The sequence below is a fragment of the Peromyscus maniculatus genome, chromosome 8 (genome assembly GCF_049852395.1).
Source record: "Peromyscus maniculatus bairdii isolate BWxNUB_F1_BW_parent chromosome 8, HU_Pman_BW_mat_3.1, whole genome shotgun sequence".
NCBI classification, from domain to species: domain Eukaryota; kingdom Metazoa; phylum Chordata; class Mammalia; order Rodentia; family Cricetidae; genus Peromyscus; species Peromyscus maniculatus.
In genome coordinates this window covers 63,973,003-63,997,400 of record NC_134859.1, presented here as the reverse complement: position 1 = coordinate 63,997,400, position 24,398 = coordinate 63,973,003, and the positions used below count along the sequence as shown (strand labels likewise).

Here is a 24,398-nt window from a genome sequence, read left to right as displayed (position 1 = left end):
TCTTTGCTAATCAACATCAAGATGAAACTGGTCCCACACATCTCTGATTGAAAATGAACAATCAAGCCGGGCAGTGGTGGCGCACGCCCTTATTCCAGCACTCGGGAGGCGGAGGAAGGTGGATCTCTGAGTTTGAGGCCAGCCTGGTCTATGGAGCGAGTTCCAGGACAGCCAGGGCTACACAGAAAAAGAAAATGCACACTTAAAGCAGAGATACTAAAACAGGGATGGTGGCTGCTGTCCCCCCACAGAGGAAGCAGACACAGGTCAGACTGCTGTAAATTCCAGGACAAGCTGGCTACCAGGCCAACCAAGACTACACGAGGAGACCTCTTAGAAAAATTATAACAAAACAAAAAACAAAGATACCATGAACACTGCTATCCAATAAGCACACCCTTTGTTCCTAGCATTGTAATTTCTGGGCATTTTACCTTCAACTGATAACTTTCCTTCTATTTAAAATATGTAAATCAGTTCCTAATTTGAGCTGTCGAGACCCATTTATAGCAGAAAGGATCCAAGTCTAGTGCAGTGGTGCACACCTGTTAATTCCCAGCCGTTTAGGGGAGCTAAAGCAAGACGGTGGGAAGTCCACGCCAGCCTGAGCCTGAACTAGAGAGAGTTCCTCTTATAAACAAGCAAACAAACAAACAGATAAATAAATGAGTGAATGAGTAAGTTACAAAAGCAAAGGAACTCCAAAAATCATTGTCTAAATTGTAATGCTGCAGTCACCCAATTAATAGAGATTGGGGAGGAGAACCCTTAAAAAGGCAAACAAATTAAACTATCTGTATTTTTTTTTAAAGATGCAGCTTTGGTTTTCTGTGACAGAAACAAACCCCTTCACAAAACCATGAATATCACTAATCTACAAATATAAGACAGACAGCAAAGGAGAAGCTGAGAAAGCCTTCAAGTTCAGTAAGAAGGTAAGTTTCCCTGCTCTAGCTTTCTCCTATATGACTGAGCCAATACACAAAGCCTGTGACAGTGTTCTCAGGAAAGTGACTTTACCAGAGTTAATCGCTAACAATTATCAGGATTGCTTTAACTACCAAGGCCGGAGGGCTGCTCCCTCTTTCCACCAGAACCTCCTCCTCTAAGATTACTGCCGCTGATTAAGACCCGAAGAGGAGAATAAGGGCAGCCTTAATGAACGCAGATGCTGTATAGTTTAAAAAACCCAAGCCTAGGTTTTATCTTTTCCGCGCCGGTTTACTGCATCGACACCACAAGAAAAGGGCTCCTCTTTTTTCCATCTGTGCAATTTACTACGCGGCCGACATCTACACATCCGTAAAGAGGTAAGTGTCCTGAATCTCCTTAAGCAGCTGTAGGGATGAAATGAAGAGACAGAAAGAAGGATGAAAGGTAGAACTGGAAAAAGAAAAAAAAAAAAAAACAAGGTGATGAGACGCAGAGATCATACTTCCCATTCCATTTCCCCTTTCTTACAAGGTTAAGTCGGCTAAAGTCCGGGTGGCGTTAGGAAAAACACACACACCTTGCGCCCTGGGCAGGAGGTGAGGTTGGCTCTGCAGCGCTCAGTGGGGCTCCGGGCTCCGCCCCGCCGGCCTGGGGCAGTGCAGCCCTGCTTGCCCCAGTCCAGGGAGGACAGAAGAGAGGGGGCTTCTAGCGGCTCTGGCAGGGGGAGGGGGAGACGGCTACTCCGGGTGCCAGGCTCACCAAGAGCGCTGCACTCCTCGGTGCGCCGACACCCCCTCCCCCAGCCCGCTCTGTCTCGCTCCCCTCCGCCGCCGGAAGCCAGCCCCGCCCCCTCAACTCCATCCTTGCTCTTTGCAAGCTCCCTCCTGTCTACACAGCCAATCGTCAGCCAAGGAACCAGCAGAGCGACTTGCCACACAGCCAACTGGGGAGGCCCACTAGGAGGTCAGTCGCCGGGGATAGGCCAGCTACCCGCGGCCCCGGCCCCAGCACGGCTCCTCTTTGTTAGCGCTGCCCCCATCTCTCCTGGTGCCCACACGGAAACCCCCAGCAGCCCGGCCAGGTGATGCCGAGCCCGCCTCCTCTCCTTGCTCCTTGCTCCTCCACCCACTCTCGTCCTGCTACCACGAGTGACCAGCTCTCAGGTGTTTCCTGACAGAACGTTTCAGACTTCCAAACCAATTAACCACCGGAAGACACCCAACCACAAAAGGGATGCTCTCCCCAGGCCCTCTCTGATTTACACTTATCTCTTTACTCAGCCTAATCAACTTCATTCCGTCAAAACGGTGGAAAGATTTAGGTATTAAATCAAGTGCATCAATTTTACCTGTTGGAAATTCCTGCTGTCCCTGAGGGAAACTGAGGGGAAAGAGAGTACTGAGAAAGTATGTACCTGGAAGTTGGTGGAGTTGGGGAGGAGAGGAACACATCAAATCTTCTGCACAAATAAATAAAAGCAAATATACAAAGATCACGAAGTTGGCTTCAACCCGTATCAGATCCAAAACATCTACATCCAGTAATCCTGAGATGACCACTTCCTTATCAGATTTCAGTATAATCAAGATACAGAAGAACCAGGTTTCCTTAAAACCACATACCCACTATTGCTTAAAACAACAACACTGACTTTGTACAACAGGAAGTCTATATCCAAACTTTGATTGCTAATGCCAGTGTTAGGGGCACACTGTGGCTGGGATGAAATATGCTAAAAATAGTACGGTATAATTTCTTGGGTTGTAATAGTGAAGCAATATTATGGAGTTCATTTAACAAAAAACAGAGGGTGCGGTGTCCTAGGGATGTGCTTGATTGCTAGAATGCTTGCCTAGGATGCAGTAAGCCCAGGTTCAGTCCTCAGAACCCCATAAAAACCAGGCACAGTGTAGAGGTAGTAGGATCAGAAGTTGGAGGGCAGCCTGGGCTGTGAAAAACCTGCGGAGGGGGTGGGTGTCGAAGAGTGCATGGGCCAGTGGTAGAGCAGCAATATCAACTAATTTAAGGCTCTGGGTTCCATCACCAACACAAGAAGAGGTGAGAAGATAGGAAAGGGAGGGGGGGGGACCAGAGAGAGAAGTGCACAAAGACAAGCTATTATTATATAGGCTGGTCATTTGTCCAGCGTTCTTGTAATTGATTGCAAACTTAACTAACACATTCTCTAACCCCATTTACTTCTGCACTGATAAAATTTTAAACAAAGCAAGGGTGTGTGTAGCTCAGTGATAAAGCACTAAGCTTAGCACATTCACTGCAAATTAAATAATATAAATAAGAGAAAAAGAGCCAAGTATGGTGGGCTGCAGCTGTAATCTCAGCACTCAGGAGGCAAAGGCTGAAGGATCAATCACTCCAAATTCAAGGCCACCCCGTTCTAGATAGCCAAAGGACTTCATATAGAGAAGTTTTCTCAAAAAGAGAAAGGGCTGATGGCTTAGCTGGTTAAGAGAACTGGCTGCTCTTCCAAAGGACTCAGGTTCAATTCCCAGAACCCACATGGTGGATCACAACCATCTGTAACTCCAGTTCCAGGAGATCCAAAGCCCTCTTCTGGCCTCCAAGGGCTTCAGGCACACATGATACAGAAACATACATATATGCAGGCAAAACACCCATACACATAAAAAGTAAAATAATTTTTAAAAAAAGTTGGGGACAGTGGTACACGCCTTCAATCCCAGCACTCAAAAGGCAGAGGCAGATGGATCTCTGAGTTAGAGGTCAGCCTGGTCTACATAGCCAGTTCCAAGACAGCCAGGGCTACAAAACAGACTATGGCTCAAAAATAAAAAAAATAAATTAATTAAAAAATAGCAAGGTGGTAGAGCATTTGGCTAGTACAAAAACATGTATTTACATAAATATATAGCCTTATGAATACAGTGTTCAGTAGACTGGAATAAAAACAGTAACAAATGGTATAACCGACAAGGAACTACACGTGCATGTGTATATGTGTATATGGAAGATAGAGGGTGATAGGTGCCATTCCTCTACTACTCCTTTATTTTGTGTACATGCCTGAGTATATGTATGCATACCACCTAGATCCAAGTGCCCTTGGAGGCCAGAAGAGGGTGTCAGATCCCCTGGAACTGGAGTTGCAGGCAGTAAGTGTCTGCCTGCATGTATGTCTGTGCACCACGTGTGTGGCTGGTGGAGGAGGCCAGAAGAGGGTGTCAGATCTCCTGGAACTGGAGTTACAGACCATTGTCAGCTGCCATATGCTGAGATGCTGAGACTCAAACCTGGGTCCCCTGCAAGAGCAACAAGTGCTCTTAGCTGCCGAGCCATCTCTTCAGCCCTTCCTTTATTTTCTGAAACAGGATTTCTCACTGAACCTGAATCCAGCCACTCCGGCTAGCCAATGAACTTCAGACATCCACCTGCCTTTATCCCATTGTCCAAGCTCTGGTGTTGCAGACACTTTTTAGGTGGATCCTAGAAATTCTAGTTCAGGTCCTCAGGCCTGCTGGGTAGGCACTTACCAGCTAAGCCATGTCCTATCACAGACACATCTAGAAGGACTTGTAAAATCCATAAACTGTACTTTTCTTTGGGAAACATTTTGTTCACTCATTCACACACATAAAAAAATTACTGTGTTCCTTAATGCCAAAACGCTATTAAACTCCTGTGATAAAAACATAAATGAGGGCCACTTGAGTTTGAGCCCCAGGACACCCGTGGCAGAGGAGAGAACCCTCTACACATGCGGCAGCTGCACATGTGCATGCCCCCCCAATGAATGAATGAATGAATGAAAAAATTCCACTTTTGTTTTTGAGACAGGATCTCATTATGTTGACATGGCTGGCCCATAAATGGCTTTGGAGACCAGGCTGGCCTGGAACTCACAAAGATCTGCCTGCCTCTGTATCCTCAATATCCAGTAACGTTTCTTTTCTTTTCTTTTTTTAATTTATTTATTTTTATTTTACGTGCATTGGTGTTTTGCCTATATGTCTGAGGTCAGATCCCCTAGAACTGGAGTTACAGACAGTTGTGAGCTGCCATGTGGGTGCTGAGAATTGAACCCGGGTCCTCTAGAAGAGCAGTCAGTGCTCTTAACGGATGAGCCATCTCTCCAGCGCCCCCAGCAACATTTCCTAAGTAATAATAGTAAATTGGGTGTTGTGGTTCATGACTATAATCCCAGCACTGGGGAGGCAGAAGGAGAATTGCCAGGAGTTTCCCAAGTCATAAAACAAGAAAGAGTACTCTAACAATTAGCTTACTACAGACACTTTTGTTAACTGTTTTTGGTTTTTGTCTATGACCTTGAACTCACAGAAATCCTCCTGACTCTATCTCCCAAGCACTGTGGTGGCACATGCCTTTAATCCCAGCAGATGCAGGCTGATTCCTGAGTTTGAGGCCAACATGGTCTACAGACCCAGAACAGGCAGGTCTATTTATTTGCCTTATCTCAAAAATAATAAAATAATTTCAAAAAGAGAGAGAGAAGCCTAAACCTATGTCAAGAGAGATCTTGGAGCTGAACATGGTGCCTTAAGCCTCTAATTCCTCAACTGAGGCGACATCTGAGTTCTAGGAAAGCCTGGGATTACACTGTGAGTTCCAAGCCAGCATGGGCAACAAAGTGAAACTCTATCTCAAAACAGAACAAAACAAATAAAGAAAAGGACATCTTAGTTGGTAAATCATTTCTACAACTAAATATTCAAGACGCCATGGAAAAAAACCTTAACTGATAAACCAGAATAAATGCTTGAAGTCAGATAAGGTAATCAAAAGGAAAACTGTGTGGTACAAATTTCCCTAATCCTCAGAAGGTCCCTACATTTGTGGTTTAGGATGCTTGGGCTATGTGTCTGTTGGGATGGGAAGCTAGGGGGCTAAGTTGTTAGTTAATTGCTCACACTGATGGGGTAGCACATGGTAGAAAAAGAAAAAAAGCCAACATCTTGAAAAAGTTTCACACACATACACAAAATGAGACAGCAAACTTGCGAATGAAGCATGATTTGGCATCTTTAAATACAGAGCCAATTTTCTTTAGTGCCAAAGCCAATGGCTTCTCCTGTAGATAAAATGGCACAGTTCCTGAAAAAGCCCTGGACGCTGTTTCCCCACAATCCTATAATCTGTCAGAAGACAGAAAACAAAAAGAAGGCTGTGCCAGCCAGAAAAAGCAAATTATAACCAACACAGAGCCAAACTTTATTTCAGACAGAAGGAGCTGTTCTATGTGTCTCTGAAAGAGGAGAAACAAAAGAAGCTTACCACTGCTCCAATAACCAAGGGCAAGCAACTAATTTAACCAAACACCATGTTGAATTAGCATTTGCTGCAAGAGGCTGCCTTCTCACTTCCTATTCATAGCCTAAAAGGGTATTTGCAATGCTTATTAAGAAGAGTTGATGCCAACAACATACAAAGAATTTTTACATGCCCGAAGAGAATAATGTAGGAAAGAGAATAGAAGCAAAGGAGAAAGTATTCAAAGAGCATGAACTGTTAAGCCATGGAAGAAATACTTAAGGTCAAGGGCTGAGTAGAATCACAGGCCTATAATTCCAGCACTTGACAGACAGGAAGATCATAAGTATCTTGAACTACAAAGGGAGTTTGAGGCCAGCCTACACCAGAGACCCTTTTAAAAAACCAGAGTTTGGTTCCCAGCACCACCAATGTAGTTCAACAACAATCTGAAACTTCAGTGTCTGAGGATCCAACACCCTCTTCTGACCTCTGCAAGCAACAGACATACCTATGGTTGGTACACATAAACACATGCAGGCAAAATACTCATACATAAAAGAAAATAAATAAATCTAAAAAGGAACGCAAGCAAGTGTACTTAACTGATTGTTGTAGGGCTTCATGCATGCTAGACACACACTCTACACTGAGCCATATGCTCAACTCTATTTACCTTTTATATTAAGACATTCAGGCTGGCCTCATATTCTAACCTAGTCAGGCCTTGAGGTGAGAAGGCCTGAGCCTTCCAAGTAGCTTACAGGTTTGTTGCCACTAGGCTAGATCATGGTCTCTTTTTTCAGTCACTGAGCAAGCAGGCATGTGCGCACACACACAAATAGAGTACAGTAAAAACAAACTATCTTCCCATTACCTAAGCTTTTGTCCCTGATTTAGCAGGCAATGGAGACCAACTATGGTTGAATACATCAAGTAATCCTCACACTTGGGAATAACAAGGAAAAGGATCAGTGGCTCAAGGCCAACTTAAGCTACATGAGACCCCGTATTAAAAAAGAAGAGGGGAGGACAAGAAGCAGACATAATGGAACGAAAGAGAAATGCCAATTCAGAAGATTCAAAGATTCAATTCCAACCTATATAAAACCAGTATATTCACGTCACTTTAGTCTAAAATTAGCAATAAACAGGTCCCTATTCTGTAAGCAATGCACAGAATCCCAACTGAACTATAAGCAGGATAAAGTTCTAAGCCTGTTAGCGATCTCACCACCTAATGATTTCACTATTCCCTTAGCAGTTCGAGACTACATCCGAATTTCCCCCTAATGTTAATGTTGCTTTAGAGGCTAAGAAAAAGTCCAACGGATTCAAATTTCAAGCATGCCCCAGTACATTATAAGAAAATGATGGCACTGATTCTATATTTAGACTCAGGTGTGGAACACAGAGTGCTAATTTTGCCAGAAATGGTACCATGCCCTTCTTCAAATCCTAACTGAAACCATCACCTATCTCAGTGGTTCTCAGACTTCCTAATGCTGCGGCCCTATACAGTTCCTTGTGTTGTGATGACCCCCAACCATAAAATTATTTTAATTAGCTACTTCATAATGTAATGTAATGTTGCTACTGTTATGAATCATAAGGTAAGTATTTCTGGAGATAGAGGTTTAACAAAGGAGTTACAACCCACAGGTTGAAAACCACTCTCTTAACGGTACCACAAGTCAAAATGTGTGTGGTTTTTTTTTTCCCCAATGTTTTATAGTGTTTCCATTGATTGGCTGTGATGCTTTAAATATAGTTAATAAAACACCCCAAACAGATTAGTATACACTCTACATTATAAGTACCACAGGATAGCAATCATCCCTCTACTTGAACCAAAAACCAAGAGGATAAAAATCTATAAAAGGGGCTGGCAGAATGGCTCAGTGGCTAAAGGTTCTTGACCCACAAGCCTGATGACCTTGAGTTAAATCCTCAGAACCTAAGTAAAGATGGAGAGCACTGACCCTCCAGAGTTGTCCTCTGACTTCTACACATGCACTTGAGGGTGTTCACACATACAATCACACACACAATGATGAAGTTTGAAATTTTTTCCTAAACTGAAAAAAAATCCTATAATAGGAACCCTGTAAAATGATATTGTAATAAATCTCTAGGGAAATATGTCTTTAATAAGAAGTTGCTTCATTATAGTGTCATAATTGATACATTCTAGAAATTAGGATAGCAATATCTTTTTACAAATTCTGAGCTATTTTTTCCTCAAATAGTATTTAAAAAAAATATCACCTTTCTCAAAAGGAACTTAAGCCTCTAACAGACATCATGTTGCTAATTTTCACAACATCCCAATAAAGAACTATTATTTAACATTTATATCACACTTGAACTTGCAAAAGTGTTTTACAATTATTTTCATTAATAGTCATACCTCACAACCACCCACTGTGAGTGAGCTAAACTCGTCTTGTTATCCTTATTTGACAGCTGAGAAAACTGATGCATCCTAAGGCAAGGTCAAGCCTGTCTACCTTCCTAAGGCCAGGGACGTAATCCTTACGGTCAAATTCACTCACCCATTATTGTATTGCTCACGGCCCCAATGACAGCAGGTTTTTAGAAAGAAGAATGTCATTTAAAATACTAGCACAAAATACTGGGAAATTATAAAATACTTCAGCAAAAACCTAATAACCATTTAGAATACAAATAGGTGAGGATTTAGTAACAGTGACAAGAAGCTTTTAAAAAAACAAAAACAAAAACCACTGAGTTAGACATGGTTGTTCATGCTGGTAATCCCAGCCCACTAAAGAGAAGGATTGTAGTAAACAGAGCCTGTCTGAGCTACAGAGTAAGACCCTGTCTCAAAAGGGAGAAAAAAAATCTAGGCCTGATGTCACAGAACTGTAATCTTAGCATTAAGGAGGCTAAGGCAGGAGGATCACCCAGTTCTGGCCACTTCAGGGTACACAGCCAGAGTTATTTAAAAGCAAATTGGCTTGGTGACACTGGCCTGTAACTCTGACACTCAGGAAATAGAGGCAGCAGGACAGGAGAATCAGTAGTTCAAGGCCTCACTCAGCTATACAGTTTAAAGCCAACCTGCACTACACAAGACCATCTAAAAGAATTAAAAACAGGGGGCTGGAGAGATGGCTCAGCAGTTGTGAGCACTGGCTGTTCTTCCAGAGGATCCGAGTTCAATTCCCAGCACCAGTATGGCAGCTCACAGCTGTCTGTGACTCCAGTTCCAGGGGATCTGACACCTTCACACCAGTGCACATAAAATAAATTTAAATAAATTATTTTAAAAAAAGAATTAAAAACAAAACAACAAAACCATGGGATGTGGTATTGGCTGAGATGGCTCAGTGAATACAGTGTGAGGGCCAGAGACTAGAACCTCAAAATCCAGGGTAAAATCTGGGCAAGTACAGAGGACACCTACAGTGAATGCCAGCAGCACTCAGGAGGCAGACGCAAGGATCTCCATGTTCAAGAGACCTTTCCTCAAATCAAAGTGGAAAGAGACATATGTCTTTAATGCCAGCACCCAGGAGGCAAGGGCAGGAGGATCTCTGTAAATTTGATGCCAGCCTGGTCTACAGAGTGAGTTCCTGATCTACACCGTCAGCCAGTGCTACATTATGAGTCCCTGCTAGGGGTGCAGAGTGGGGATGGAGAACAAGGAAGAATCCAACATCAGCTTCAGGCCTAAACACACACAAACACCAATTCATGTGCACCCATACACATGGGTGTCCACACACAAGAGTGTGCATCCACTGTGGCAAACATAAACAGGTGTAAAGGGGGGAGGGAACTGCATGCCTGCCTACCAGGGCACAGGTTCTGGGTTTAATCCCCAGCACTGATGAATCAAAAGAGAGAAGAACCGGTTTCCAAACAAAATGTCATTGTTTTTATGAAGAAAAATGAAAAAAAAAAATGTTAACTGCATGTTTCCTTTTCCTCCTAAATCCACCGCACTCAGACTTCTATTTTCATCCCTCCAATGAACAGCTTCAGACAAAGTCACAGTAACCTCCAGGTTATCAAATCCCTCAAGTATTTCTGCTCTTCCCTGACCCTCTATAGCATCCAACACAGCAACTACTCCTGCCTGTAAAACATGTTTGCTCCCCCTCAGTCCATGTCTCAGGCTGGCCTGAATTCATGACCTTTCTGCCTCAGCTAAGTGCACATCCTGGATGTGTATGCACCACCACACCAGTTCTGAAGCTCTTCTTTACCTCACTTGTATGTAGACTTTTCTGAGCTTTTTCTTTTCTTTTTTCTTTTCTCTTTGTTTTTTCAAGGCAGGGTTTCTGTACAGCTCCGGTTGTCCTGGCACTCACTCTGTAGACCAGCCTGACCTTGAGCTCAGAGTTCCTGGTGCTGGAATAAAACGCATGTGCCACCACCACCTGACTATGTCCCTGGATTTCTACCTGCCTTCTGTTTTTTACCTCACATTTCTCTGCTCTAGCCACAAGCCCCGTAAGTGCCCTCCTGATTTAAATCTGTAACTTCAAATTCATCCATATGCTACGAACTTTCCAGTCTGAAATTCCAGCCTGTTTCTCCCTGGAAATGCCAGGTTTACATCCAACTATCTATATTTCAAGCATCTTAAATCTGGAATGACTAAAACCAAATCCTTAACACATATGTTCTGCCAGTTTTATCCTTGTCAATGAAGAGCAGCAGCACTTACTCACCTAGCTCCATCCAATAATTCAGAAGCTATCAAAGTCCTCTTTGCCCTACATCCTCAGCTATGATAATGCCCAATCAGGCCCTGGCAACTTCATTTCCAAAGACATACAAACTCTGTCTACATCTCTACTGTTTTTCTACCATCCAGTTCACTCCACCCAACTCACCATCAACTCAACTCTAATCTGAATTAATATAGGAGGCTTGTAACTTCTCCTTGCCACTGGTCTTGAGCCCCTCTACAATTTTCATACACCAACAATAATACTCTTTCTAATCACAAGTCAAGTCACATTATGCCGTGGAATAATCCTTCTGTACACTGTGAATGTATATTACTCTCATTGGTTAATAAAGAAGCTGACTGGTCTATAGCAAGGCAGGATAAAGTTAGGTGGGACAATCAAACTGAGAATACTGGGATGAAGAGGGGTGGAGTCAGAGGAGACACCAGCCAGCCAGCTGCCGAGGAAACAGGATGTGTAGAAAATGAGGTAACAAGCCATGAGCTATGTGGCAAAGCATAGATAAGAAATATGAGTTAATTTAAGTGTAAGAGTTAGCTAGTAACAAGCCTGAGCGTTTATAAATAATATTAAGCCTCTTTGTCGGTTATTTGGGAGAAGGGGTTGGGACAGAAAAACTCCACTTACAACATCACTCTCCTACCTCCAAAGAAAAAAACACACCCTATGTGTCATAGTTGTTTTTCTACTGCTGTGATAAGACACCATGGTCAAGGCAATTTACAGAAGAAAAGCTACACTGGGGCTTACAGTTTCAATAGGGGGAGTCCATGGCCACCATGGTGGGGAGGAGCATGGCAGCAGGCAGGCAGGCGTGGTGCTGATGCAATAACTGAGAATTTACATCTGATCCACAAGCAGGAGGCCGAGAGAGAGCTAAACTGAGAAATGGCTTGGGTTTCTGAAACCTCCAGTGACACACCTCCTCCAAAAAGGCTACATTCCTAATCCTTTCCAAACAGTTCCACCCACTGGGAACCAAGAGTTCAAATATGTGAGCCTGTGGGGCCACTCATTCACACCACACACTAGTTTCCAGAGCCGTCATCTAGCCCTGCCTGCTTCATCTTGTACCACTCTCCCCTATTTCCCACCGTATTCAAACCACATTGCCTTATTTCTGCTCCCTCAATCACACCACTCTTCCTTAGGAGCTTTACACTGTATTCTGCTGATCTTGAACACCTTTAAGAAGTTAACCATCAAATTCTCACAGCTGTTCTCCCCATCTAAGCTAGCTATCTGTTCATCCTCTACCACACCCTCTTTTTTTCCTCTATAGAAGGATCCAGATTCAATCCCCAATACACTCACAATCACAGTTCCAGGGATATGATGCCCTCTTCTGGCCTCCTCAGTTACCTGCATAAATGTGGTGGATATTTATATACTCACACATATACCTAAGGTAAGAAATAAATCTTGGGCCGGACTTAGTGGTGTGCTGTGGGATGGTCTGTATGTCAAATTACTCTGATTGGTCAATAAATAAAACACTGATTGGCCAGTGGCTAGGCAGGAAGTATAGGTGGGACTAACAGAGAGGAGAAAAGAAAGAACAGGAAGGCGGAAGGAGACACTGCCAGCTGCCACCATGACAAGCAGCATGTGAAGATGTCGGTAAGCCACAAGCCACGTGGCAAGGTATAGATTTATGGAAATGAATTAATTTAAGCTATAAGAACAATTAGCAAGAAGCCTGCCACAGCCATACAGTTTGTATGCAATTTAAGTCTCTGTGTTTACTTGGTTGGGTCTGAGCGGCTGTGGGACTGGCGGGTGACAGATTTGTCCTGACTGTGGGCCAGGCAGGGAAACTCCAGCTACAGTGGTGCAGGCCTTTGGTCCCAGCAGCTAGATGCAGAGACTGCAAACAGCCCTGGGGGTTAAGGCCAGCCAGGACTATACAGAGGGACCATCTCAAGGAGGAAGAATGGACAACATCAGCGTAAAGAAACAGATTTGTAATGAAACTACGGAATGAAAAGTGTCATCTGGGGGCTGGAGAGGTGGCTCAGCAACTAAGAGCACTGGCTGCTCTTCCAGGGGACCCGGGTTCAATTCCCAACACCTAATATGGTAGCTTTCACCCATCTGTAACTCCAGTCCCAGTGTGTCTGAGACCTTCTTCTGGGCTCTGGGGGCACCGCACTCAGGTGATGCACAGCCAGACACGTAGACAAAACTTTCATACATACAAAGTTTTGGGGGTTTGACAATAAAGTCATTGAGCAAAGCAACCGAAGTATAGTAGTAAGGACAATATGAAATCAGGCAACTAAGAAAAATATGCAGTAGAAAAGTAAAGAGACATTATTCAGGAAATACTGACAAACAGAAAATTCAAATTGCATCACAGAAGAAAATAGCAGACAGAAGAAGCTAGATACCAGTTTTGGGGAGAAAGGGCTGCTAAGCACTGTTGAACCTGATCCAACTACCTAAAAAAATCACAGTCAGTTCTTCCTGTCTTCAAATCTGAAAACCCACTGGAAGATAAAATACACATCTAAGAATACTAAGAATGTTTTAGCTATGCCTAGTGGCACGGGCCTGTAATACAAATACTAGTATGCTGAGGCAGGAGGATAAGAAGTTTAAGGCAAGCCTGGGCTCAAAATAAGCAAAGGGCTTAGAATGTGGCTCAGTTGATTATTTCCCTAGCGTTCATGAAGCCCTTGATTCCATCCAGACCCAAACAAATCACATGTGCTGGACAAGCCTGTACTCCTAGGGCTCAGGAGACAGAGGGAGAAGAACCAAGTTCAAGGTTGTCCTCAGCTACATAGTGAATTTAAAGCTAGCCTATGCTACCTAAGACCCTGTCTCAAAAACAAAACAAAAAACGTCTCTTGCCCTAATATTCCAAGCATCCAAGCTTCCATCTATAAAGCAATGCTTAAGAGGATAAAGACCTTGAATGAGAGTCACATATTAATCAGTAATTAACTTGATAAATGTCACTGGAAACTTTTCATGTTCTCAGCAAGAACCATGTTTTTAAGTAACACAGTGTCCTAGGACAGACAGGAAGGAGAATGAAATAAAGAAAGCTAACTGCATCATGTTTGGCACAAGCCTATGGTCTCAGCACTCTGAAGGTGACAGGAAAATCAGGAGTTCAAAGTCATCCTTAGCAATTAGATCAAGACCAGTCTGGGTTACACAAGACTCTGACTCAAAAACAAGTAGTTTTGAAACAGGGTCTTACTATGTATCGCTGGTCTTGAACTCATGATCCCGCTTCAGTTTCCAAGTTCAGGTATTACCCATGTTGACCACACTTGGCTCTAGTAAAGTATACTTTAAAAATATTCTTTTTAGAGATGGGTAGTGGTGGCACCTTTAATCCCAGCACTCAGGAGGCAGAGACAGGTGGATCTCTGTGAGTTTGAGGCCAGCCTGGTCTACATAGCAAGAGCCAAGACAGGCACCAAAACTACACAGAGAAACCTTGTCTCAAAAAAACAAAAAGTACTTGTTCTTGCAGAAGATTGGAATTTGGTTCCTAACACCCACTTTGGGTGGCTAACAACTGCTTGTAACTCTAGCTCCAGGGGATCCAATGTCCTATCCTGGCCTCTGAAGGCAATTACATTTACATGTACATATATACACATACAGAGATGCACATATACACATTAAGTTTAAAATTAATTTTTGTGTTTTTTTTTTTTTTTTTTTTCCCAGACAGGGTTTCACTGTGTTGTGCAGCTCCTGGCTGTCCTGGATCTCACTCTGTAGACCAGGCTGGCCTCAAATTCACAGAGATCTGCCTGCCTCTGCCTCCCAAGTGCTGGGATTAAAGGTGTGTGCAATCACAGCCTGGTAAGAAAGAGTTGGAGTGCTTTAAGATATTATTTTTTTTCTTTTTTCCTCCAAGATTTATTTTTATGTGCATTGATGTTTTGCTTACATGTATGTCTGTGTGAGGGTGCCATGTACCCTAGAAATGGAATTACAGACAGTAGTGAGCTGCCATGTGAGTGCTAGAAATTAAACCCAGGTCACCTAGAAGAGCAGCCAGTGCTCTTAACTGCAGAACCATCTCTCCAGCCTCACAAGTAGCCTTAAAGCATTACAATCAAGGGCCTAGGGCTGGAAAGAGCTTAGTGATTAAGGGCACTGGCTGCTCTTCCAGAGGACCTGGCTTCAATTCCCAGCACCCACATGGTAGGTAACAACTATCTATAACTCCTGTTCTAGGGGAGCTGGCTCCCTCATACAGATATACATGCAAGCAAAATATCAATGCACATAAAAATAAATAAAATCTTTAAAAATGAAAATCAAGGACTGAAAATATGCCTCATCAGTTGATAGTACTTGATGTTCTTGCATTCAGTTCCCAGTACTCACATGACTCTCTCTCCTGGTCTCCCAAAATCTAAATCATAAAATCTAAAAAGCTTAAAAAAAAATACATACACACTAAAACCGAGCCAGTCTTACACCTATAATCGGGAAGTAGAAACAGGAGAATTAAGAGTTCAAAGCCAGTTTTGGCTACATGGCAAGACTCTGTCTCAAAAACAAAAAAATGGGGTAGATGCTGGGCGGTGGTGGTGCACTCCTTTAATCCCAGCACTCAGGAGACAGAGGCAGGTGGACCTCTGTGAGTTTGAGGTTAGCCTGGTCTACAGAGTGAGTTCCAGGACAACCAAGGCTACACAGAGAAACCCTGTCTTGAAAAACCAATAAAGAAAAAACTAATGGGGTACAGAGAAAGGAGGAAAGACAGTGGGAAGGTTGGAAACCTTACAGCTCTTTTGAAAGGTTCTGATATTTCATTTGCACAGATGCTCTGATGTTTTCTGCAGTAGTGCAGAAGGAGAAATGTTCTGTATAAAAATAAGCATTATTGCTAGGGATGGTGTTGCACGCCTTTAAGGCCTCATTTCTGAGAAGCAGAGGCAGGTGGATGGATCTCTATGAGTTGGAGGCCAGCCTGGTCTATAGAGTAGAGTTCCAGGTCAGCCAAGGCTACACAGTGAGACCTTGGTTTTTTTTGTTGTTTGAAACAAAGAAACATAAAGATTAGCATTGCTGGTACAAAAATTAAAAAGACCAATTCTTCTTAACACATACTACATGTAGTGAAAGCATATTAATCTTTATGTAATTTATAAACAATGGCCCTCTGCTACCAGTGGTTTTCCAGACTCCTTACCCTGGACATTTCACATCCTTTCTTGGTGCCCTCAATAGGGTTCAGGGCTAACGTGCTTCCACTGTACTTTAAGGTCTTCTACCATCAATCACTCTTGTTTTGAGAGATCTCTGGTGTAGCCAAGCCTGGCCTGGAACTTCTGAACTGCCTGTCTTATCTCCTGAGTGCTGAGACCTTGAGCACAGACCTCAATACCCAGGTTTGTCTGTCTTTCCTTCTTTCTTTCCTCTCCCAAAGTTCTGGGGTTTGAACCCCTGCCTTCCTGCTAATTCTAGACAAGTGTTCCACCACTGAACTAAACCTCTATAGATAGCTATGGTCAGTTTTTTTCCCTTTTAGAGGTAGTCTCACTATGAACCTCAAAATGGCCTAAAACTTGCAATCTTTCTATGTAAGGTTAGGCAGCGGGTTTAGATCTGGTGTCCCCATCTAGCTTCGTATCCACCACAGTTTTGACATGACAGATACTAAACTCAGGGTCTTATGCTTGCTAAGAAAGCACTGTGCTCCTGAGTCACTTCAGTCCCTTATCAGCACTCTGGGTTTTTTGTTTTGTTTGTTTTTGTTTTTTTTCAAAACAGGGTTTCTCTGTGTAAAGGCCCTGGCTGTCCTGGAACTCAATTTGTAAACCAGGCTGGCCTTGAATTGTTTTGGTTTTTGAGACAAGTTATCACTATGTAGACCAGGCTGGCCTTAAATCCACAGAGATCCTTCTGCTTCTGCCTCCAGAGTACTAGGATCAAAGGTATGTACTACCACACCTGGCAAATGTTGTGTATGTGTGTGTGTACATATTTATATATGTGGATTTTTTTTAAGGGATAGAGAGATGGTTCAGCAGTTAAGAGTACTGGCTACTCTTTACAAAGGATCCAGGTTTGGTTCCGGTAGCTAACAATCATCTTTAACTACAGTTTCAGAAGATTCAACACCCTCTGGCCAGGCGGTGGTGGCACATGCCTTTAATCAACACCCTCTTCTGGCCTTCATTGGCACTGCATGTATATGGTACATAAAAATTAGTAATAGACATCTACAAATAAAAAAGCACCTGAGAGTCCATAATTTAAAAAATTTGGGAGCTGGAGAGATGGCTAAGTGGTTAAGAGCACCAACTGCTCTTCCAGAGGACTCGGGTTCAATTCCCAGCACCCACATGACAGCTAACTGTCTATAACTCCAAAATCTGACACCCTCACACAGACGTACATGCAGGCAAAATGCACATAAAATAAATAATTTTTTTTTTTTAAATCATACAAACCAGCCATGGTGGTGCACATCTTTAAGTCCCAGAACTCAGGAGTCAGAGGCAAGTGGATCTCTATAAGCTCCATGCTAGCCTGGGCCACAGAGAGAATTTCAGGCCACCCAGGTTGACATTGTGAGACCCTGTCTCAAAAAAAACAAACAAACACAGACACACACACACACACACACACACACACACACACACACACACACACACATCTGTGGAGCTGTAAAGATGGTTCTGCACTTAAGAGCACATTGGGCAGCCACAACTACCTTCCTCTGGCCCCTGTGGACATCTAAACAGGTTTCACACAAAGACATAATAATAAAAATTAAACCGGTGGTGGTGGTGGTGGTGGTGGTGGTGGTGGTGGTGGTGGTGGTGGTGGCATACACCTTTAATCCCAGCACTTGGAAGGCAGAGGCAGGCAGATCTCTGTGAGATCTGTGAGAACAGGCTGCAAAGCCACAGAGAGAAAACTTGTCTGGAAAAATAAAATAAAATAAAATAAATAAAAATAAAACAAAACAAACTCTGGATAAAACAGTGTACATCTGTAATCATGGCACTAGGGAGGCCAAGGCAGGAAGACTACAAAAAGATTTGATCACCTGGGCTTCACAGTCATACTGTCTCAATTGTTTTTTTGTTTTTTTGTTTTTTGGGACAGTGTTTCTCTGTGAAACAGTCCAGGCTGTCCTGAAAAAAAAAAAAAAAAAAAAAAAACTTTTTCAAGGCAAGCCTGAGTTACCTTGTTTCAATCAATCAATCAATCCATCATTTGGGGAGAAAAAAAAAAAGCTTAAAAGAAGCAGGATTGGGATGTAGCTCAGTTGATAGAAGTTATCAAAGGCCCTAGCAGCCTTTGATGACTCTGAACTTTAGGTTCTTCCTGCCTCTACCTTCAAAATACTGGGATTACAGTCATGCTTGAACTACCATGGTTGGTTGGTTGGCCTCGAACTCAGAGATCCACCTGGTTCTGCCTCCGGAGTGCTGGGATTAAATGCATGTGCCATACCAAGGCTTCCTGAATTAAGACAAGCACAAATCACCATTTTATAATGACCTATCAAAATCTGATTTTTTTTAAAGATTTATTATTTATTTATTTATTTAGTATGTATACCGTGTTCTGTCTGCATGTATGCCTGCAGGCCAGAAAAGGGCACCAGCTCTCATTACAGATGGTTGTGAGCCACCATGTGGTTGCTGGGAATTGAACTCAGGAGCTTTGGAAGAACAGCCAGTGCTCCTAACCGCTGAGCCATCTCTCCAGCCCGAAATCTGATTTTTTTATTCTCTTGTTTTAACTATATCTTTAAGGGTTGGAGATGTAGCTCAGTTGATAGGGTTGTTACCCAGCATGCTTCAGGCCTTTAGTTCAATTCTCAGCACCCAATAAAACTGGGTGTTAGTGCATACCTGTACTCTCAGCACTTGGTAAATGGAGGCAGGAGGATCAAGTCTCAGGTCATTCAAAACTATATATCAAGTCTCATGTACCCTGCTGGTACATGAGACTTATTTATTTACTTTAAAAATAAATAAATAAATAAAATACGAACAAGCAGGATGGTTCAGTGGGTGAAAATGCTTGCTGTATCAGCCTGATGACCTCAGTTCAATCCCTGGGATCCACATGGTGGAAAGAGACAACTGACTCCAGCAAATTGTTCTCTGACCTTTACACACACATGCCTTGGCACATGTGTGCTCACAAACATCTCCACATATGGGGCTGGAGGGTGGCACAGTGGTCAAAAGCACTTCCTGCTCTTCCAGAGCATGGGGACTCAACTCCCAGCGCGCACATTTCAGCTCAACACTGTCTGTAACTTCAGTTTGAAGGAATCTGATGCCCTCTTTTGGACGCTACAGGCACTAGGCATGTATGTAGTGTAGACATACATGCAGGCAAAACATGCATACACGTGAGTTTTTAGAAAAAGTTTAAAATACATACATATACCCACATGCACATGAAACAAATAAAATGTTTTAAAAAAAAAGGGGGGGGGAGGATTTAGTAATTTTCCTTTTAGGCTGTGATCCTTTCATCCTACATCAGCACTGACCAGAGCACAAACAAACCTTGACAGTTAGTGAAGAGAGAAATAGACGTGAACCACTTCCCTCAGAAAGCACTCTCCTCCCTAAGAGAATGGTGACTTCACACTTACCCCCTTCTGGTCAGCTGGAGAGCTCCTGCCCATCCCCTGGCATTCTGCGTCTCACATTTACTCACACTTGGGAATTTATTATACTAGAATCATCTTCCAGATGTTGCTACATGGTTTTAAGAGTTTAAAATTAAGCCAGGCAGCGGTAGCACATGCCTTTAATCCCAGCACTCGACAAAGCCAGGTGGATCTCTGTGAGTTCGAGGCCAGCCTGGTCTACAGAGTGACACCAAAACTACACAGAGAAACCCTGTCTCCAAAAGAAAATAAAAATAAATTTTAAAAAATAAAATTATTAGGCATGTCTCTTCTGAAAGCCTTCCAGGCTCCCTGCACTGCTGAATTATTCACTGTTCCTCTGCAAAGTCTCAGCTCTTTTCCTCCCCTTGCTTGTCCTGTCTTAGTGGTGAGGCTCAACAGTGCCTCTGGCTTCCATCTTCAAACTTTTCTTTTTCCTTAATCCTCAATCTTTCCTTACAGGGGAGTCTGAACACAGACCCCGACCACAGGTGAAGGTGCAGAGTTTCCCAAATTAGGGAACAGCGCAATGGACAAGCCTCAAACCCCTTCCTGATCTTGTTACCATCCCTGCCAGGTAAGTTTTTCATCTTCAGAATTTACTGTTAACTTGGAATGCCTTATCTTGTCCCACTCAGAGGCCCTGTCTTGCGTTCATTCTCCTAACAAATCATCTACTCTGCTTCAACAATCCTTTAACAATTGTTTTTTTACATTTCAACTTCTCTGAAAATAGGATATATCTTAAGATTGACGGCATGCTGATCTGATAAATAGGAGCCTTTCTCATTCTCAGTGGTAGGTAACTGTGGCTGGGACTATGAGTGCAGTTCTGTGGTACAGCACAGAATTTGGGATTATCAACATGTGAAAAGCCCTGAGATCAGTTTTCAGCACCACACACAGTGTTCTCTGAAGTGAGGTAGAACATACCTTTGTTCCCAGCATTCAGGAGGCAGAGTCAAGCTTAGTCTACACAGAGAGTTTCTGCCCAGTTGGGGTTACACAGTAGCCAGGAATGGGGGCCCACACCTTTAATCCCAGCACTGGGCAGGCAGGCAGAGGCAGGTGGATCTCTGAGTTCAGGGCCAGCCTGGTCTACAGAGTGAGTTCCAGGACAGCCAGGGTTACACAGAGAAACCCTGTCTCAAAAACAAAACAAAACAAAAAATGTTTTTGGACAATCCCTGGCACCAAAAAATTGATTACATGGGATTATATTCTATTACAAATACTTCAGCAGTTGTTTATGGGTATGGGTGTTTTGGCTGTAAGTACGTCTGTGCACCATGTGTGTGTCTGTGGATACCAGAAGAGGGCACAGGATCTGCTGGAACTGGAGTTACAGACAGTTGTGAGCCATCATGTGGGTGCTGGAAACCCAACCCGGGTCCTCTAGAAGAGCAGCCAGTGCTTGTAAGCCATCTCTCCAGCCTGTTTTGTTTGAGAGAGGATCTTAGTATCTAGCCCAAGTTGGCTTCAAATTCAAGATCCTCTTTCTTCAGCACTCCCAGTGATGAGATTACAAGTGAGCACTTCATGCTCAGTCTTTATTAGGATTACTTCATATATATATATATATATATATATATATATATATATATATATATATGAATTTTTATATATATGAATTTATATATCTATTTCTTTCTTTTAAAGATTTGTTTTTATTTGATGTGTATGTGTGTACCCGTGGGAATACATATGTATATGTGAGTGCCCAGGGAGGCCAGAAGAGTATCAGATCCCTTAGAGCTAGAGTCACAGACAGTGGTGAGTCACCTGATGTGGATACTGGAAACCGAATTGGGTCCTTTGGTGCTCTTAACACTTGAGCCATCTTGCCGAGGGGGTTGGTGCATGCCTTTAGTCCCAGCACTCACTGGGATTGTGGCATTATGTTTTGGTTGTCGTCTTCCCCCACAACTTGTCATGACTCAAGGGCTGCCCACTGTGGTTTGTTTTGTTTGGTGCATTCATCTTCTTCTAACAGGGGCAAATGTGGCCCGTACTGGCCTCGAACTCTCTGTGCAGTAGAGGATGACCTTGAACAACTTTTCCTGGTCCTCCTTCCTCCACCTCCCAAATCCTGAGATTATTCTTTGCCACTTTCTTTCTTTCTTTCTTTCTTTTTTTATTTTAAAGAAAGGGTTTCTCTCTCATTGGCACAGAACTCACCACGCAGCTGGCTGGCAAAGATCTGCCTTTCTAAAGTCACAACTAAGAGTGTGCACCATTTGTCTAACTCTGTGAAGCTGTGTTCCTGTGCCTGTCTAAAACACCTGACAGTCTACTAAAGCGCTGAATGGCCAATAGCTAGGCAAGAGAAAAGATAGGTGGGGCTGGTAGGTGGAGAGAATAAAGAGGAGGAGAAATCTGGGAGGAAAAGAAGAGCAAAAGAACAAGGAGAGGCAGGTGCTAGGGGCCAGCCACTCAGCCACCCAGGCAGCCACAGAGTAAGAGTGAAAGTAAGATATACAGAAGTAAGAAAAGGAAAAAGCAAAAGCCCAGAGGCAAAAGGTAGATGGGATAATTTATTTACTTTTTTTTTTTTAAGATTTATTTATTATGTATACAGGAGAAGGTGCCAGATCTCATTAGAGATGGTTGTGAGCCACCATGTGGTTGCTGGGAACTGAACTCAGGACCTCTGGAAGAGCAGCCTTAACCTCTGAGCCATCTCTCCAGCCCGGGATAATTTAAAGTTAAGAAAAGTTGGCAATAAACAAGCCAAGCTAAGGTCAAGCATTTCTAAGTATATAAAAAGAGTGTGCACCACCTGGGGCTGGCGAGATGGCTCAGTGGTTAAGGAGCACTGACTGCAGCCAGGTATGGTGGCGCACGGCTTTAATCCAGCCCTTAGGAGGCAGAGGCAGGCGGATGGATTTCTAGCCCAGCCTGGGCTACAAAGCAAGTTCCTAGACAGCCATGGCTGTTACACAGAGAGACCCTGTCTCAACAAACAAACAAAACAACAAAGCACTGGCTGCTCTTCCAGAGGACTGGGGTTCAAGTCCCAGCACCCACATGGCAGCTCCCAACTGTCTGTAACTCCAAGAGCTGACACCCTCACACAGACACACATGTAGGCAAAGCACCAGTGCACACAGAATAATAATAAAGAATGTGCACCAGCATTCCAGGCTTTTTAAACACAGGTTCTGGAGATCTCAAGAGTGAACTCGGGTCCTTAGGTGTGCGGAGCAAGCATGTTACTGACTGAGCCTCAGAATTGGGTTTGTTTTCTGTTTGTGAACTTGTTTTTATTTGAGACAGGTCTCATGTAGCCCAGCTCAAAGAGATCCTACACTGTCTCAACGTCCTAAATTCTGGCCAAGTCTTTGTTGATAAGGAATCTAAGGCAATAGCACATCATGTAAACTCATTTAAAGACACACATAGAGTTGCAGATCTGAACCCAGGTTTGTTGGTTATGATTCATATTGGTTATCATTTTCATTCAACAAATATTAATGAGCAATTACTCTATGCTAACTGTATAAACACTAGAAGCAAACCCTGGCATTAGGGAAGGTATTCTGCATCACTGGTCCGTTTTTTTTTTTTTGTTTTTTTTTTTTCCTTTCTCTCAACCTAGCACTATAACCCAGACTGACCTGAACCCTCTCACTATGTAGTCCAGGCTGTCCTCAAATTCCTGTTTATCCTCCTGCCTCCCTCTCAGGAATGCTGGGGTTTTAGATGTCAATTACTATCCCCACCTCATTCTTGAATTATTTATTGTCCAAACAGGACTACTTTACAATGCTTCCCATCCCAGCCACCTTTTTTTGAGATAGGGCTTCCAACTCCCTATGTAGCTGTGGATAATCTTTAACTTCTGATCCTCCCGCCTACATCTCCCATGTGCTGAAATTTCAGGCATACACATCCAAGCCCAGTATTATCAGTGCTGGAGATGGAACTCAGGCTCCAAGCATGCAAGCATTCTACCAGCTTAAGGACATTACCATCCTAACTGACAAATTTACTAAGTTAAACCCACTCTCTTCTTTACATTTTTGTTTTGTTATTGTCTTCCTCCAGTACTGGAGCTCCTCCAACCTGGGGCCTCATGTATGCAAACCACCTACATAATCCACCAGTGACCTAAAGCCCCAACCACTAGTTTCTCTTTTTAACATCTTCCCATATAGTTCCCCTTTAAAGTGATCAGCAGTATTTCAGAAAACAAAACAAAAAAGAAATAATTTATGTCTTACTTCCATTATTAGCTAGTTGTTGCAAAATATCACAGGAGACTGTTTCTTTTTATTCGTGTTTATTATTACATTTTGTGTGTGTATGTGGGGAGGGGTGCTTCAGCTGAAGGTCAGGGTGGAGGTCAGAAGACACCCTGCAGCAGTAGGTTCTCTCCAAACAAACTCCAAAGATCAAACTTGGGCATCTGGGTTTAGTGGCCAGAGCCTTGGCCCGATAAGCCATCTCACTTGTGAAATGGGTTACAAGATCAAAAGATCAAAAGGACTCTTAGGAAATAAAGATTGTGTTTTGAAGCAATTTTTTTTTTTTTTTTTTTTTTTTTGGGTTTTTCGAGACAGGGTTTCTCTGTGTAGCTTTGCGCCTTTCCTGGGACTCACTTGGTAGCCCAGGCTGGCCTCGAACTCACAGAGATCCTCCTGGCTCTGCCTCCCGAGTGCTGGGATTAAAGGCGTGCGCCACCACCGCCCGGCCTTTGAAGCAATTATTTTTATGATTATAAACACCATAATCTTGTTTTTAAATAGAATGCTTTTAAGTTTCCCCTAAGGCACATGACTTTTCTTTTTTTAAAGAAAAAGTGATTCACTATCAGAAGAAAAAAGAATGAAACCTTATTCCTGTCTGAGCTCCTGCAGGGTCGT

The 24,398-nt window shown here is 43.1% G+C and overlaps 1 protein-coding gene across 4 annotated transcripts in view; it reads right to left on the bottom strand.

Moving 5' to 3' along the window:
* The window catches only part of Fam222b (family with sequence similarity 222 member B), a 61,926-nt gene that overhangs the window by 33,312 nt on the left and 4,216 nt on the right, over positions 1 to 24,398 (bottom strand). The window contains exon 1 of one of the 4 annotated variants that reach the window (XM_015996242.3): positions 1,511 to 1,650. The exons of 2 other annotated variants lie outside the window; for them this stretch is intronic. The gene's annotated coding sequence lies outside the window, so the exon portion shown is untranslated. Of the gene's footprint in view, positions 1 to 1,461; positions 1,482 to 1,510; positions 1,651 to 24,398 lie in introns of those variants that run through there. One more of the 4 variants, XM_076542956.1, reaches the window with a different exon arrangement.